The 13,896-nt window shown below is 37.0% G+C and overlaps 1 protein-coding gene across 13 annotated transcripts in view; it reads right to left on the bottom strand.

Moving 5' to 3' along the window:
• The window catches only part of C13H12orf42 (chromosome 13 C12orf42 homolog), a 222,569-nt gene that overhangs the window by 140,714 nt on the left and 67,959 nt on the right, over positions 1-13,896 (bottom strand). For 2 of the 13 annotated variants that reach the window (XM_063614346.1, XM_055236289.1), the window contains one exon: positions 9,627-9,742. The exons of the other annotated variants lie outside the window; for them this stretch is intronic. The gene's annotated coding sequence lies outside the window, so the exon portion shown is untranslated. The remainder of the gene's footprint in view (positions 1-9,626; positions 9,743-13,896) is intronic. 13 annotated transcript variants of the gene reach the window in all.

A 13,896-nucleotide genomic window follows, 5' to 3' on the forward strand; every position in this document is an offset into this window, starting at 1 on the left:
ATCCTATTGACACTATTACACAGGCTAGAGGAAGAGGGAATCCTCCCTAAATCATTCTATGAAGCCAGTATCACCCTAATACCAAAACCAGGGAAGGACATAACAAAAAAAGAAAACTACAGACCAGTATCCCTGATGAACATAGGTGCAAAAATGCTCAATAAAACACAAGCTAACTGAATCCAATAGCATATCAAAAGGATAATCCACCATGATCGAGTGAGTTTCATACCAGGGATGCAGGGATGGTTTAACATCCACAAGTCAATAAATGTGATACACACATAAACAGAATTAAAGAATTTAAATCACATTATCATCTCAATAGATGCAGAAAAAGCATTTGACAAAATCTACCATCCCTTTATGATTCAAACCCTCAGCAAAGACAGCATAAAAGGGACATGCCTTGAAAGAAACAATGGACTTAAACTATACCCTATAACAAATGGACTTAACAGATATTTGCAGAACATTCTACACAACAACTGCAGAATATACTTTCTGGTCATCAGCACATGGAACATTCTCCAAGACAGACCATGTGATAGGGCACAAAAAAGTCTCCATAAATTTAAGAAAATCAAAATTTTATAGAGTACTCTCTCAGACCATAGTGGAATAAAATTGGAAATCCACTCCAAAAGGAACCCTAAAATCATGCAAATGCATGGAAATTAAGTAACCTGCTCCTGAATGATCACTGGGTCAACAATGAAATCAAGATGGAAGGTAAGTTAATAAAAGCCATCTATGACAAACCCACAGCCAACATTATACTGAATGAGGAAAAATTGAAAGCATTCCCCCCAAGAATTGGAACAAGACAAGGATGTCCACTCACCACTTCTATTCAACATAGTACTAGAAGTCCTAGCCAGAGCAATCAGACAAGAAAAAGAAATCAAGGGCATTCAAACTGGTAAAGAGGAATTCAAACTGTCGCTGTTTGCTGATGATACAATCACACACCTAGAAAACCCTAAAGAATCATCCAAAAAGCTCCTAAGACTGGTAAATGAATTCAGCAAAATTTCAGAATACAAAATTCATGTACACAAATCAGTAGCTCTGCTATACACCAATAGCAACCAAGCTGGGAATCAAATCAAGAACTCAACCACTTTTACAATAGTTGCAAAAAAATAATAAAATGCTTAGGAATATACCTAACCAAAGAGGTGAAAGACCTCTTAAAGGAAAACTACAAAACACTGCTGAAAAAATCATAGATGACACAAACAAATGGAAGCACATCCCATGCTCATGGTAGTAGAATCAATATCATGAAAATGACCATTCTGCCAAAAGCAATCACAAATTCAATGCAATTCCCAATAAAATACTGCCATCATTCTTCACAAAACTAGAAAAAACAATCTTATAATTTATATGGAACCAAAAAAGAGGCCACATAAACAAAGCAAAACTAAGCAAAAAGGACAAATCTGGAGGCATCACATTACTCAACTTGAAACTATACTATAAGGCCATAGTCACCAAAACAGCATGACTGGTATAAAAATAGGCACATAGACCAATGGAACAGAATAGAAAACCCAGAGATAAAGCCAAATACTTATAGCCAATTGACCTTTGACAAAGCAAACAAAAACATAAAGTGGGGAAAAGACACCCTATTCAACAAACAGTGCTGGGATAATTGGCAAGCCACATACAGAAGAGTGAAACTGGATCCTCACCTCTCACCTTATACAAAAATCAACTCAAGATGGGTCAAAGACTTAAATCTAAGACCTGAAACCATAAAGATTCTAGAAGACAACATTTGAAAAACCCTTCTAGACACTGGCTTAGACAAAGACTTCATGACCAAGAACACAAAAGCAAATGCAACAAAAACAAAGATAAATATATGGGGCTTAAACTAAAAAGCTTCTGCACAGCAAAAGAAATAATCAGCAGAGTTAAGAGACAACCCACAGAGTGAGAGAAAATCTTCAGACTTCATACATCTGACAAAGGACTAATATCCAGAATCTACAAAGAACTCAAATAAATCAGCAAGAAAAAACAATCTCATCAAAATGTGGGATAACGACATGAACAGACAATTCTCAAAAGAAGATATACAATTGGCCAACAAGCATATGGAAAAATGCTCAACATCACTAATTACCAGGGAAATGCAGATCAAAATCACAGTGCAATACCACCTCACTCCTGCATGAATAGCCATAATCAAAAAATTTTTAAAAAAATAGATGTTGGTGCAGATGTGGTAAAAAGAGAACACTTTTACACTGTTGGTGGGAATGTAAACTATTAATAGTACAACCACAGTACACAACACAGTGTGGAGATTCCTTAAAGAACTAAAAATAGATCTACCATTTGATCCAGCAATCCCACTACTGGGTACCTACCCAGAGGAAAAGAAGTCATTATATGAAAAAGATACTTGCACAGGCATGTTTACAGCAGCACAATTTGCAATTGCAAAAATATGGAACCATCCCAAATGCCCATCAATCAATGAGTGGATAAAGAAAATGAGATAGATGATAGATAGATTAGATAGATAGATAGATAGATAGATAGATAGATAGATAGATAGATGATAGATACATAGATATATAGATAGACACCATGGAATACTACTCAGCCGTAAAAAGGAAAAAAAATAATGGCATTTGCAGAAACCTGGATGGAATCAGAGACTATTATTTTAAGTGAAGTAACTCAGGAATGGAAAAACCAAACATTGTATGTTCTCAGTCATAATTGGGAGCTAAGCTATCAGGACACAAAGGCATAAGAATGATACAATGGACTCTGGGGACTTGGGGGAAGGTTGGGAGAGGGGTGAGGGATAAAAGACTACACACAGAGTACAGCGTATAGCACTTGTGTGATGGATGCACCAAACTCTCAGAAATCACCGCTAAAGAACTTATTCACGTAACCAAACACCACCTGTTCCCCAAAAACATATTGAAATAAAAAATAAATTTAAAAAATAGACATGATAACAATCACTTATTAAGCACTTGAAAAAAATAAGATAATAATATGTTTTGGTGTGTAATACCAGCTCTGTGAGATGTCAGGTTTCCATATTTGTGGCTCTCTCTTCCATTCCACTGGGCTATTTCTCTATAATCATGTTTTAATTGCTACATATTTATAACAATTCTTGATATCTGATAAGGCAATTCCCACCACCTAATTTATTTTTCTTCAGGAGTATCCTGGCCATTCCTGCCTTTCTGTTCTCCCATCTAAACTTTAGAATTTTTTTCTAGTTCCATTTGAAAAAAAAAAAAAAAGCATTCACTCAAGTGAAAATGCATGAACTCTAAAATTAATGGGAAGAATGACCATCTTTATAATAGTAAGTCTTCAAATATAAATATATTTTATTTTTCTACTTTTTAAATTTTATTTAATGTATCTTAATATAAGGTTTTATGATTTTTGCATAAAAGTTATTATATCTTTTAATTTTTTAGGTTGTATAAATGATATATTGTATTATTGAATTTTCTGTTCCTTGCTGTTATATGAACTGGAATTAATTGTATATTGATTAGGTATTTAGATTAGATATATTAGGTTTAGGTTTTTACCTTAGATTTAGATTTCTACCTTAATCTATTAATGTCGTAAATGAATTGATTTCTTCATGTTAATCTACCCTTGCATCCCTAAGATAAACTTAACATGATAGATTTGGTTTACTAGATTTGTGTTTAGGATATTTGCATCAATGTTCATCAATGAAATTGGCCTATAACTTTCCGTTTCTGCACTGTCCTTCTAATTTTTGATATCAAGATTATGCACTAATTGATTTTCTAATGTTAATCTCTTCTTGCTTTACTGGGATAAACTTGGTGTTCTGGATTTATTTACTAACATTTTGGATCAGTTTTTTCCATCAGTTGTCATGAAATTGTTCTATAACTTTTCTGTCATGTTTTCTTTCACTGGTTTTGATATCAAGATTATACTTGCATCACAAATAATTTGAGGTGAAGGGGCGGTGCATCAGTTATCTGTTGATGCATTCACAGCATTGTTCCACAGCAGTTCTAAAATCTTACTGAACAATTGTTGCCAGGTCAATCCCATGGTCTCCCCTAGGAAGGTGTCCTTAATTAGACTCCAGTTTTACTCTCCAGGAGTGGCTCCCAATCTGCTGTTCTTCATGGTTTTTTGCTCTACCCACTGGTTCTACCATGAATCTTGGCTCTGTCCTTTGAGATGTGATTCCTTTTTCATCACACCCTAGGTTTCTTGAAATAAAAGTAGATTTCACTGGCAGCTGAGTAACTTTCTCAGCCTGCTTTCAGTCCATAGAAAGTTGAGGGCCCAGAGGCCATTTTGGAATTTTACTAATCTCAGACTATTTAATTTCAGGTTGATAAAGCTTTTTTCATACAACTCACTTAAGAACTTCCTGGACCTTTTATACATCTGATTCCATTTAAATACATTTGCTGAAAATTATACCCACAGTTGTTTTCAAGATATCTCCCTCTTCCTCTCTCTATATCATTGTCACTTTGGGTGTGTCAAACTGCTGTGTGACACCACAATGCTGAGGTCTCAACAAATAGTCTTGGGTACAACTTCAAATTTATCTGTGCCTCCAGGTTCCATTTTATTTGAAATACCTTTTGTCAAATGGAGACGCTGGATAATTTATTTTATTTTATGTTTTTCTTTTCTTTCATTTTATTTATTTATTTGTTTATTTATTTATTTATTTGAGACAGGGTCTCACTCTGTTGCCCAGGCTGGAATGCAGAAGCACAATCATAGCTCACTGTAGCCTCAACCTCTTAGGCTCAAGCAATGCTCCTACCTCAGCCTCCCAAGTAGCTGGGACCACAGGTGTGCACCACCATACCCAGCTATTTTTTATTTTTTGTAGAGACAGGTCTGTCTATGTTCCCGAGGCTAGTCTTCTGCTCCTGCATTCCAGGGATCCTAGCATCGCACCCTCCCAAAGTGCTGGAATAACAGGCATGAGCTGCTGCACCCAGCCCATTTTATTTTCTAATCCAGCCAATTCTGGTCTCTTTATGTGCCCTATAAATTATGCTTGCAAACTGACCAGTTCCTTCTTAAACTCATTTATTTCTTGCCATAGTGTATTATCTACAGTTTGGGGCAATCAGCTGACTCTCCAACATTCTGCCTGGAAACAAACTTAGCCAAATCCAAACATTTGTTGGGTATATTTTCCCCTTAGGAAAGTTAATTCAGGCAATAGTATTGCCAGTTGCTTTATTACATAGCATATGTCACCCTTATCCAGCCTCCAATAACAATGTTATCACCACTTTTCCAGGTTTTGCAGCCAGTTTGCTTGCCATTTTCCCAGCCTCTGTTTGTAGCCCAGTTCCAAAACCAAAATTACATACTTTAGGTTTTTGTTATAATAGCACTCAATTTCTAGGTACCAATTTTTCCATCAGGTGACTATTGCTATGTAACAAACCACTCTAAAACTCAATGACTTAAAACAATAAACCTTTATTATTGCTCAGGAGTTCATGGGTCCACTGAGAATTTCTATTGATTTAGGCCAGATGAAGCCAAACTTATCCAAGCTCACTGATAGGTCTGTGCTTAACAGACAAATCAGCTGAGGACCAGATCATCTAGGATGTCTTACTCGCCTGACCAGCAGTTGTTTGGCTATGGGCTGAAATGACAGGGATGACTGGATTACAGGTTTTTCACATCTAACAAGCTAGCCTGGGGTTGTTTGCACAATGGTGTCAGGGTTCCAAAAGCATGGAAGCATGAAAGAGCTCTGGAGGCACAGGCTGACCACTGGCACACCATCACTTCCACCACATTCTAATCACCAAAGCAAATCATAAAACTGAGTCAGATGCAAGAATTAAGAAAATAGACTCCACCTCTTGATGGGAGAAGCTACAAAGTCATATTGCAAATGGCATAGGTTTAGGAAGGAATGAACAATTAGAAAAGGAAATATTTTCCATCCCATTACTGGGTATGTGCCCAAAGGATTATAAATCATGCTGCTATAAAGACACATGCACATGTATGTTTATTGCAGCACTATTCACAATAGCAAAGACTTGGAACCAACACAAATGTCAATCAATGATAGACTGGATTACGAAAATGTGGCACATATACACCATAGAATACTATGCAGCCATAAAAAAGGTTGAGTTCATGTCCTTTGCAGGGACATGGATGAAGCTGGAAACCATCATTCTCAGCAAACTATCACAAGGACAAAAAACCGAACACCGCATGTTCTCACTCATAGGTGGGAATTGAACAATGAGAACACTTGGACACAGGAAGGGGAACATCACACACCAGAGCCTGTCGTGGGATGTGGGGAGTGGAGAGGGATAGCATTAGGAGATATACCTAATGTAAATGACGAGTTAATGGGCACAGCACACCAACATGGCACATGTATACATATGTAACAAACCTGCATGTTGTGCACATGTACCCTAGAACTTATAGTATATTAAAAGAAAAGGAAATTTTTTTGCAATCAATTTGATAATTCTAAATTTTCTGGAGAAGTTTGCCTAAGACTAGAATAATCAATTCTCTGAATGCACAGTATAACTTTCCCATAAAAGAAGTGTTAACTCCCTGCTAATGGACTTATTAAAGCATTAATTTTATTTCTTTAAGGACTATGCAGGTTTTCTATTTCTTCCTAGATTATTATTCATCTTAAATAAAGGTTTATATAAAGTCATATTTATATAAGAGGTTTTTAACGTTATATTATTCTAGAATTTTTTCATTCTACCAGTTCCCAAATTTATTAACATAAAGTTTTAATACATCTTTGTCATACTCATCTCTGTGTCTGTAATTATGTCTTATTTTTCATTCATAATATTATTCGTTTGCACCTTCGGTCTTTCTTTCATTTATTCTTGCCTTGTTTCTATTTTTATCAACTTTGGCAAAGTTTTTGTTGTTGTATTCATCTTTTCAAAAATCTAACTTTTGGTTTAGTGAGCTTTTCTGTTTATTTTCTGTCATTAATTTCTGCTCTTATCTTTGTCTCTCCCCAATAACCTTTTGTTCCTTATCTCCCTAATAATATTAATTATATACGTTGTAAAGCCTTGCTGTCATGGCTTTATTTGCTGTTTCCTTGGATGTAAATTCTTCTAATATTCATTAAGCTTTTAAACTCCTCTTCTTGATTGTAATTTTCTTCCAATATTGAGTGACTTTTGATTTTTTCACTCATCTTAATAAATCAGATTTCCTGTTAAATTACTTTCTATACTTGTTCCACACAATAGCTTATCTCTTAAACATATAGCTTTTTCTTCTGTCTTGTTCACCACCTTGTTTCTCTAACAAAACTCCTTTACTCAACGTAAGCACTTAGAGGCGACAGACCCAATAAAAAGAGAGAAAACACCTGGATAATTGTTACTATGATATCTCATCTAACCACCCTACCATCAACCATGCACTCACCTTTTGTAGCCACAGTCCATCGTTCAAGGTCCTGAGCTATAGTTTCCTTAATCTGATCCCATAAGCTTTGCTTTTTTTTAGAATTCTTCCCTGCTCTGGTCCTCTATAATTTATTCTCCTTATTTTTGAAGATGGTTACATATTTATATTGTTTCTTAAATTTCTAGGCATTTATTTCAGGAGAGGAAGTCTATAGTTTGTGCTCAGCTCTTCTTAAAACACAAGCCACCACAGCTTTCCTAGGAATGCCAGAATTTCACTAAACTGGAGTTTCAATAGGACTTGAAAATCTCATTTCAGAATTAGAACAGGGAATACTAATCAAAATTCATGATAATAATCTTAAGTCATTAAGAAAGATGTTTTAAATCTTTCTTATATTCTGCTGAAAAAGACAGGAAACTATGTAATACATCGTGGAAAGCATCCTATTTCTCTTTTTATTTGTGACATTTCCATCTTCCCTATTCCCACCAGACAAAAATATACTCAAATTTCTGTATCCAAAAAAGACCTTATCTACTTTTTCCTCAGGTTTCTGTCCCCAGTTCTTTCCTTCCTATCATCACCAGACTTCATAAGAGTTGCTGAAAGTTACTTCACAATTCTATCCCTAGCACACTGGATGTTGGTTTCTGCTTCTACTGTCTGGCTGAAACTTGTCTTAAATGTCATCAAAAACTGCCCAGTTGCCAAAATCATCAGCTTGTTTTTTGGTTTATTTCATTCCATCTTTGTTTCCACTGATAATTCCTATCCAGTTAGGATTAGTAGCTTTTCTTCTTTGTGTTCACAGCATGTCACAACAATCTTGAGACTTTGAACAGCACGTGTCTCACATTCCTGTATATATTTACCCAGCATTATATCTTACTAGGTAAGTGACTTTTAGCCAGTGCCTTCACCTTTTAGTTCCTCACTTTCTATTCCCTAAATGAGGATACAATGAGTTACTTTACTTCATAGGTTTTCGTGAAGATTAAATGAGTTAACACATGTAAAGCAGTTAGCACAGCACTTGAATATAAGTTATTAGTAATAGTAGTAGCATACCTGATAACATGTAAGTCTTTCTACTATATTACTACCTCTCAGAGGAAAGAACTCTGTCTTTCTCAACTTTAGAGCCTTCAGATGATATAGCAAAGTGGCTACGTAGACAGTCAATGTAAACGGAAGCCATGGAGACTTCTGTTCAAGATGATGCTGCAACTGAGGATGTGCTAAAATCTCCCGCGCTTTCAAATGTTTGTTCAATTGAATTAATCTGAGATTTGTATAAAGTTTATAAAGCCATGGCTCTTGTATTCCAGTTCTGGAGTGATACTGTTTTTAAAGAAGGGTGATAAAAGCAGAAATGTCTATCTTTATAACACTCTCCAAGTTTTAATGGGGCTGAAAAACATGGTCCAAAGCAATGTTCATTAAAAATTTCATTCTCTGATCTCTTAGGTTTGTTTTGTTCTTCTACCTCAAATAAACTCTTATGCATCCTGGTTTGACGTACCATCTTGGCCGCCACTTCCTCTCTGCTCCTCTCAACACTGTCCAAGTAGTCTTATCACTGTACCACAAGATCCCTGGGGGTGTGAGATTCCTCTTCTACTTTCATTGATTTTACCTTAAGAATAAACTGATGCATCTTTTTGTCCTTTTCTCTTCTTAGAGAGCAGGAGAAGAAGAAACAAGTGAACTTCTTTATTAATTTTTATCCTGCCAGGCTTAGAATAAATATTTCTGAGATACATTAGAGATTTCTAAAACATTTGCTTGTTTTCTACTCAAAACAACCACTTATACAATATTCCTTTTTGCTGTACCAAGGATAAATTTCACTTACTAAGAATCTCAGGCCTACATATTCTTCCTGAGAATCAGATTCACCATGCACCAATTACTCTATCTCCTGCTTGAGTTCCATGAGACAGAACTCTCACAGAACAAGTTAAGTGAAGCAACTTCATTACTCATACATAGGCAGCAGGGAACAATAGAAGCACAGGATTTATGGCAAGCTGATCCCTCAAGTCTCAGGAAAGTTTCCGAGGGTGGATGGAGTCTTGTCTGCAAATACCCCACATCTCACTGCAGCTAAGGAACCCTGAAAACCCAATACCCTGGGTTTTATATCCCGGGGCAATTGCACTCACTGGGCTAAAGCATTGCAGGTCATTCTGTGCTGGGAGAGACAGAAATGAAGCCCAACCATTTCCTCTTTATCTCAGAATGTTGCATTTCCAGCACATTCTGCAGTTATTCTTGAGAACTATAAGCAAGAAAGGGGAAAAAAGCTGGGTCACCAAGGTCCATCCAGAAACCTGTCCTGCGCTTCCCTGTCTACTTGAGATGTTGTCACTTATGTCTCTAAAACAGAGCCCCTTAGAATATAAAGGCTTTTGACATTTATAGGACATTTTCTGGAATTATTTGTTAAAAGTCAATACAAAACCTTCTGTGCCTGCTTTAGTGTGCTAGAATTGCCACATTTGCTGCACCAGGAAAAGGAACCTTTTAACTCATTATTTACCATTCTTGTTATGAAAACCGCACATAGCACACATGATAAAAGAATTATTAGCAAAATATAAAGTAAATTGACATTGAATATTTCCACTGATATCTGCCTGGATATGTGGTACTGTCTATATATTTCCATAAAAATCAATTATTGCCTAAAGTTTGAGGCTTCTATGTAGACCTTAGAAATTGCATTGTGGTTTTCCTCTTCCATCTGAACCCATCTATCTCCTTTCTTTTGGAAATTCCCCACCAATTCAAGAGTATTTCTTATGTATTACTTTATTAAATCAAATTAATAAACAATCCAGGAAAATCCTTTATGCAGCCATTTGTTCTTTATGTTTTCTTTGTCTGATTTTTAAAATAATATAATCTGCTTTGAAATTTTCATCAGGATGATGAAGATTATTTGATCCAAACACTGTTCTGAAAATGCAATTTCTAAGAAGCTTAAATAACCCATGCATAATAGAGAAAAAAAAAACACCAGAATATGATGTTTCCTCTCCCTTTTGTGATCTTTCCTCAGTTCACAAATATATACTGAAGAACTACTCTGTTCACAGAACTTGGACTTTGTTACTTTGAAACACTGGAATTATTTATTTTTTTATTTATTTTTCTACTTTCAATCTAAAGCATATGATGACAAGGGAATAGTTCTGAAAGTTTGTCATTTGAACTAAACATGAAGATATAACTGAATTTCTGTATCATTTTCCCAAGGGGGAAGAAAGTAGCTTTTAAAACAGTTAGTAAAAGAGGCCACTGGCACGGTATACACTGTGTTTCTCTTGGAAATTAACTTTACTTTTTCCATGTTTATACCCCAAAAATTGCTAGTCCGCCCTTCATCTGTGGCTTGAAAGTACAGAAAAGATGAAGCTAATAATGCCCTGTGTTTGTTCATCAGGGATGCTGTACATCCCTGTACACTGTATTCAGGAAGATGGTCCATCTTGCAGACCAATGTCTTACTGTGTGTCAGCCAGGTCAGCTGAATGGGGATCTACATGTGTCTGTTTTTAAATTATATTTAGTTCCCATACTGTCAAAAACATCTAGTTAAGTTGCCTAAATAGCAACTTAACTTTCAAGCATTTGAATCAGTTGCCATGGTAACAGATGTTCAAAAACAGGGACCTACAATTTTGTATTAAACTGTTTTTCTCCACTTCCCACAAGCTTCACGTTTATATGCTCTGCCCTCCTCGCAGAGGGTGGGGGGGAGTCAAAGCACAAGTAAAATTCAATCTTTCTTACCCCCTTTATATTACAACCTTTTTAAAATTAAATACTTCACATTGGACTAAAAAATGTGGCCATAACAGGATGTTATTTCATATAAGACCTGAAAATATTGAACTAATGGTCATCGTAACTGAGAAGGAGAGGAGAAAAAAAGCATTAGGCTTTGTTGCCTGTCCTCCAACTGCACTTCAGATAAAATTAAAACTACACAACTCCATTGACTGGTCATCTTGAAACAAAGAACAAAAGCTTAATCACATATCTAGACGGGGCAATTAAAGTCAAGACCACAGAAATCTAATTCTCCAAGCACATCCATGCATAATAACCACTTTTGGAAATGTAGTCTATACTGAAAAGACTCTGTGTCTGTATAGAATCTGCACTTTTTAATTACGAGACATTTCACATAAAGAAGACGTTGGGGGCAGGAACAAATCCAACAAATCAGAGAAGGAGAACTTACCCTCTCCACAGACTCTGAAACTAGGAGATTTCTACCTTTCTTTGTAGAAGAAAAAAATAGTACTTTTCCAAGAATTCCCTGCAAGACTGCTCTCTGAAAAGGCAAGTGGTGAAACAGAACAAGTATGATGAGTTATAGGATAGGCGAAACTAGTTCAAATAGCAGCTCTGCGCTTACCCAGGGTGTGATGCTGGGCACCTTACTTACTGTCTCTGCACCTCATCCCCCCTTTGAGATAAAAATATCTACCTGAAATGAATTTTCATTTAATAATCCAGTGAAATCCCACATGGAAAATATCCAGCTCAGCTAGATCTTAGTAAATGTTCATTCATTTTTGTTCTGTCATCCCCATCATGAATCCTTGTGTTTAAAAGCAAGAAGTTCTGTCTCCAGCGACTCTTGCAACTTGTCCAGTTTCTTGGATGGACCACAGGGGCCTGGGTAACCACACCTTTGCTAGAATGCTATAAACTGCTCAAGGGCTAACACTCATGGTCTATCACTGAACTTCACCTAGTTGAGGAACTATACAGATGACCACAGGACCTCTCACAATTTAGGAGAATTTGTCCCTTTTTACAGTCACAAACAGAAAGAATAGAATAACAGAATGACTCTGGGTTATTTCAGATTCTCTGAGAAGTAGACACCAAGATGGTTTACATGTGCAAAAAAAAAACTTATTAGGGGAAACATCTGTGGGAAATGTGAGAAAAGACAAATCTGACCCTGAGGGAAGGAGAGAAGAAAGGAAAGAAGAAAGGGTGTATGGAAGCTTTCTAGACTGGCATGCAGTCTAAGAAAATATCTACAACTTAAAGGAGTCCTCAAGCTAAAGTGGGCCATAAGAGGGATCCCGTGTTTCCCAGGAAGGGCTCATCTCAGTCTCTCTGCCATACTTGGGCCACCGGCTGAGAGCAGCCCTTGAGAAGCAAGGCCTCACCACAGATCTAAAAAGTGAATTATCATAGCCACCACTGCTTTTTAATTAGTAATAGGGTTTGGATATTTGTCCCCTCCAAATCTCATGTTTAAATATAATCCCAGTGTTACAAGTGGGGTCTCATAGGAGATGTTTAGATCATGGGAGTAAATCCCTCATGAATTGCTAAGTGCCATCCCCTTTGTGATGAGTGTATCCACTGGAGACCTGGTTGTTTTAAGTGTGTGGCACCTCCCCCTGCTCTTGCTCCCACTCTCACCATGTGAGATGACCGCCCCTGCTTCACCTTCTGCCACGATTGTAAGCTTCCTGAGGCCTCACCAGAAGCAGATGCTGGTGCCATGCTTCCTGTACACCCTTCAGAACATGAGCCAGTTAAACCTTTTTCCTTAATAAATTGCCCAGCCTCAAATATTTCTTCATAGAAATGCAAAAATAGCCTAACACAAATAGGTTGCAATTTTCTCCAGTTGTAGATACAACTTTCAATGTAAACTTAGATATTTCAAAAAGGGACACTTAGATAAAGCCAAACTGCACATTAACAAGGTCTTTATGTGAAACACACTGTGTAGACAAAGCTTCTGTTGACATTGGCTTTGCTCTACCTGGAGCCCTTGCCACAGCTGGGCTTTACTCATGGCTGAGCTATTACCCACTTCTGAGAACCCTTTTCCCGTCATTCTCCATACCTCTACTGCAAGACGCCTGCCTCCTCAGCAACCTTGAAAGCTGCCCTCTACCCAGAGCTTCCTCCTATATTGCACCCCTTTACTGCCATCCCCATCTTTCTGAAAAGTTCAGTCCAAAGTGGCTTAACTCCAAGGGCACAGGCCTCATAAAGAGTATTAATTAAGGCTTGCTCTTCTGATGGATAAATCCCAAAAGCTCAGTGATTTTACACAATTGAAATTTATTTTTGTATATCCAACTATCCATGTGGCACATAGCAGGCAACCTTTACACAATGATTCACGGACCTTTGTTTGGTCAACCCCTAGAGACTGGTGGACATTCTCTTCCCAACATTGGACAGAACAAAAAAGAGAGAGAGAGCAAAGGAATTCCTGGGAAAGATTACTATGGGCCAGGTCTGCACATGGTAATTATCACTTCCACATGTATTTGTTGACAAGAACAAGTTGCATGGTCACATCAAACTGCAAGAGACATTGGGAAATGCAGTCCAGCTGTGTGCACAGGAGCAAGAGTAAACGGATTTGGTCAGCACCTTGCT

Source organism: Symphalangus syndactylus, chromosome 13 (assembly GCF_028878055.3).
Source record: "Symphalangus syndactylus isolate Jambi chromosome 13, NHGRI_mSymSyn1-v2.1_pri, whole genome shotgun sequence".
NCBI lineage: Eukaryota > Metazoa > Chordata > Mammalia > Primates > Hylobatidae > Symphalangus > Symphalangus syndactylus.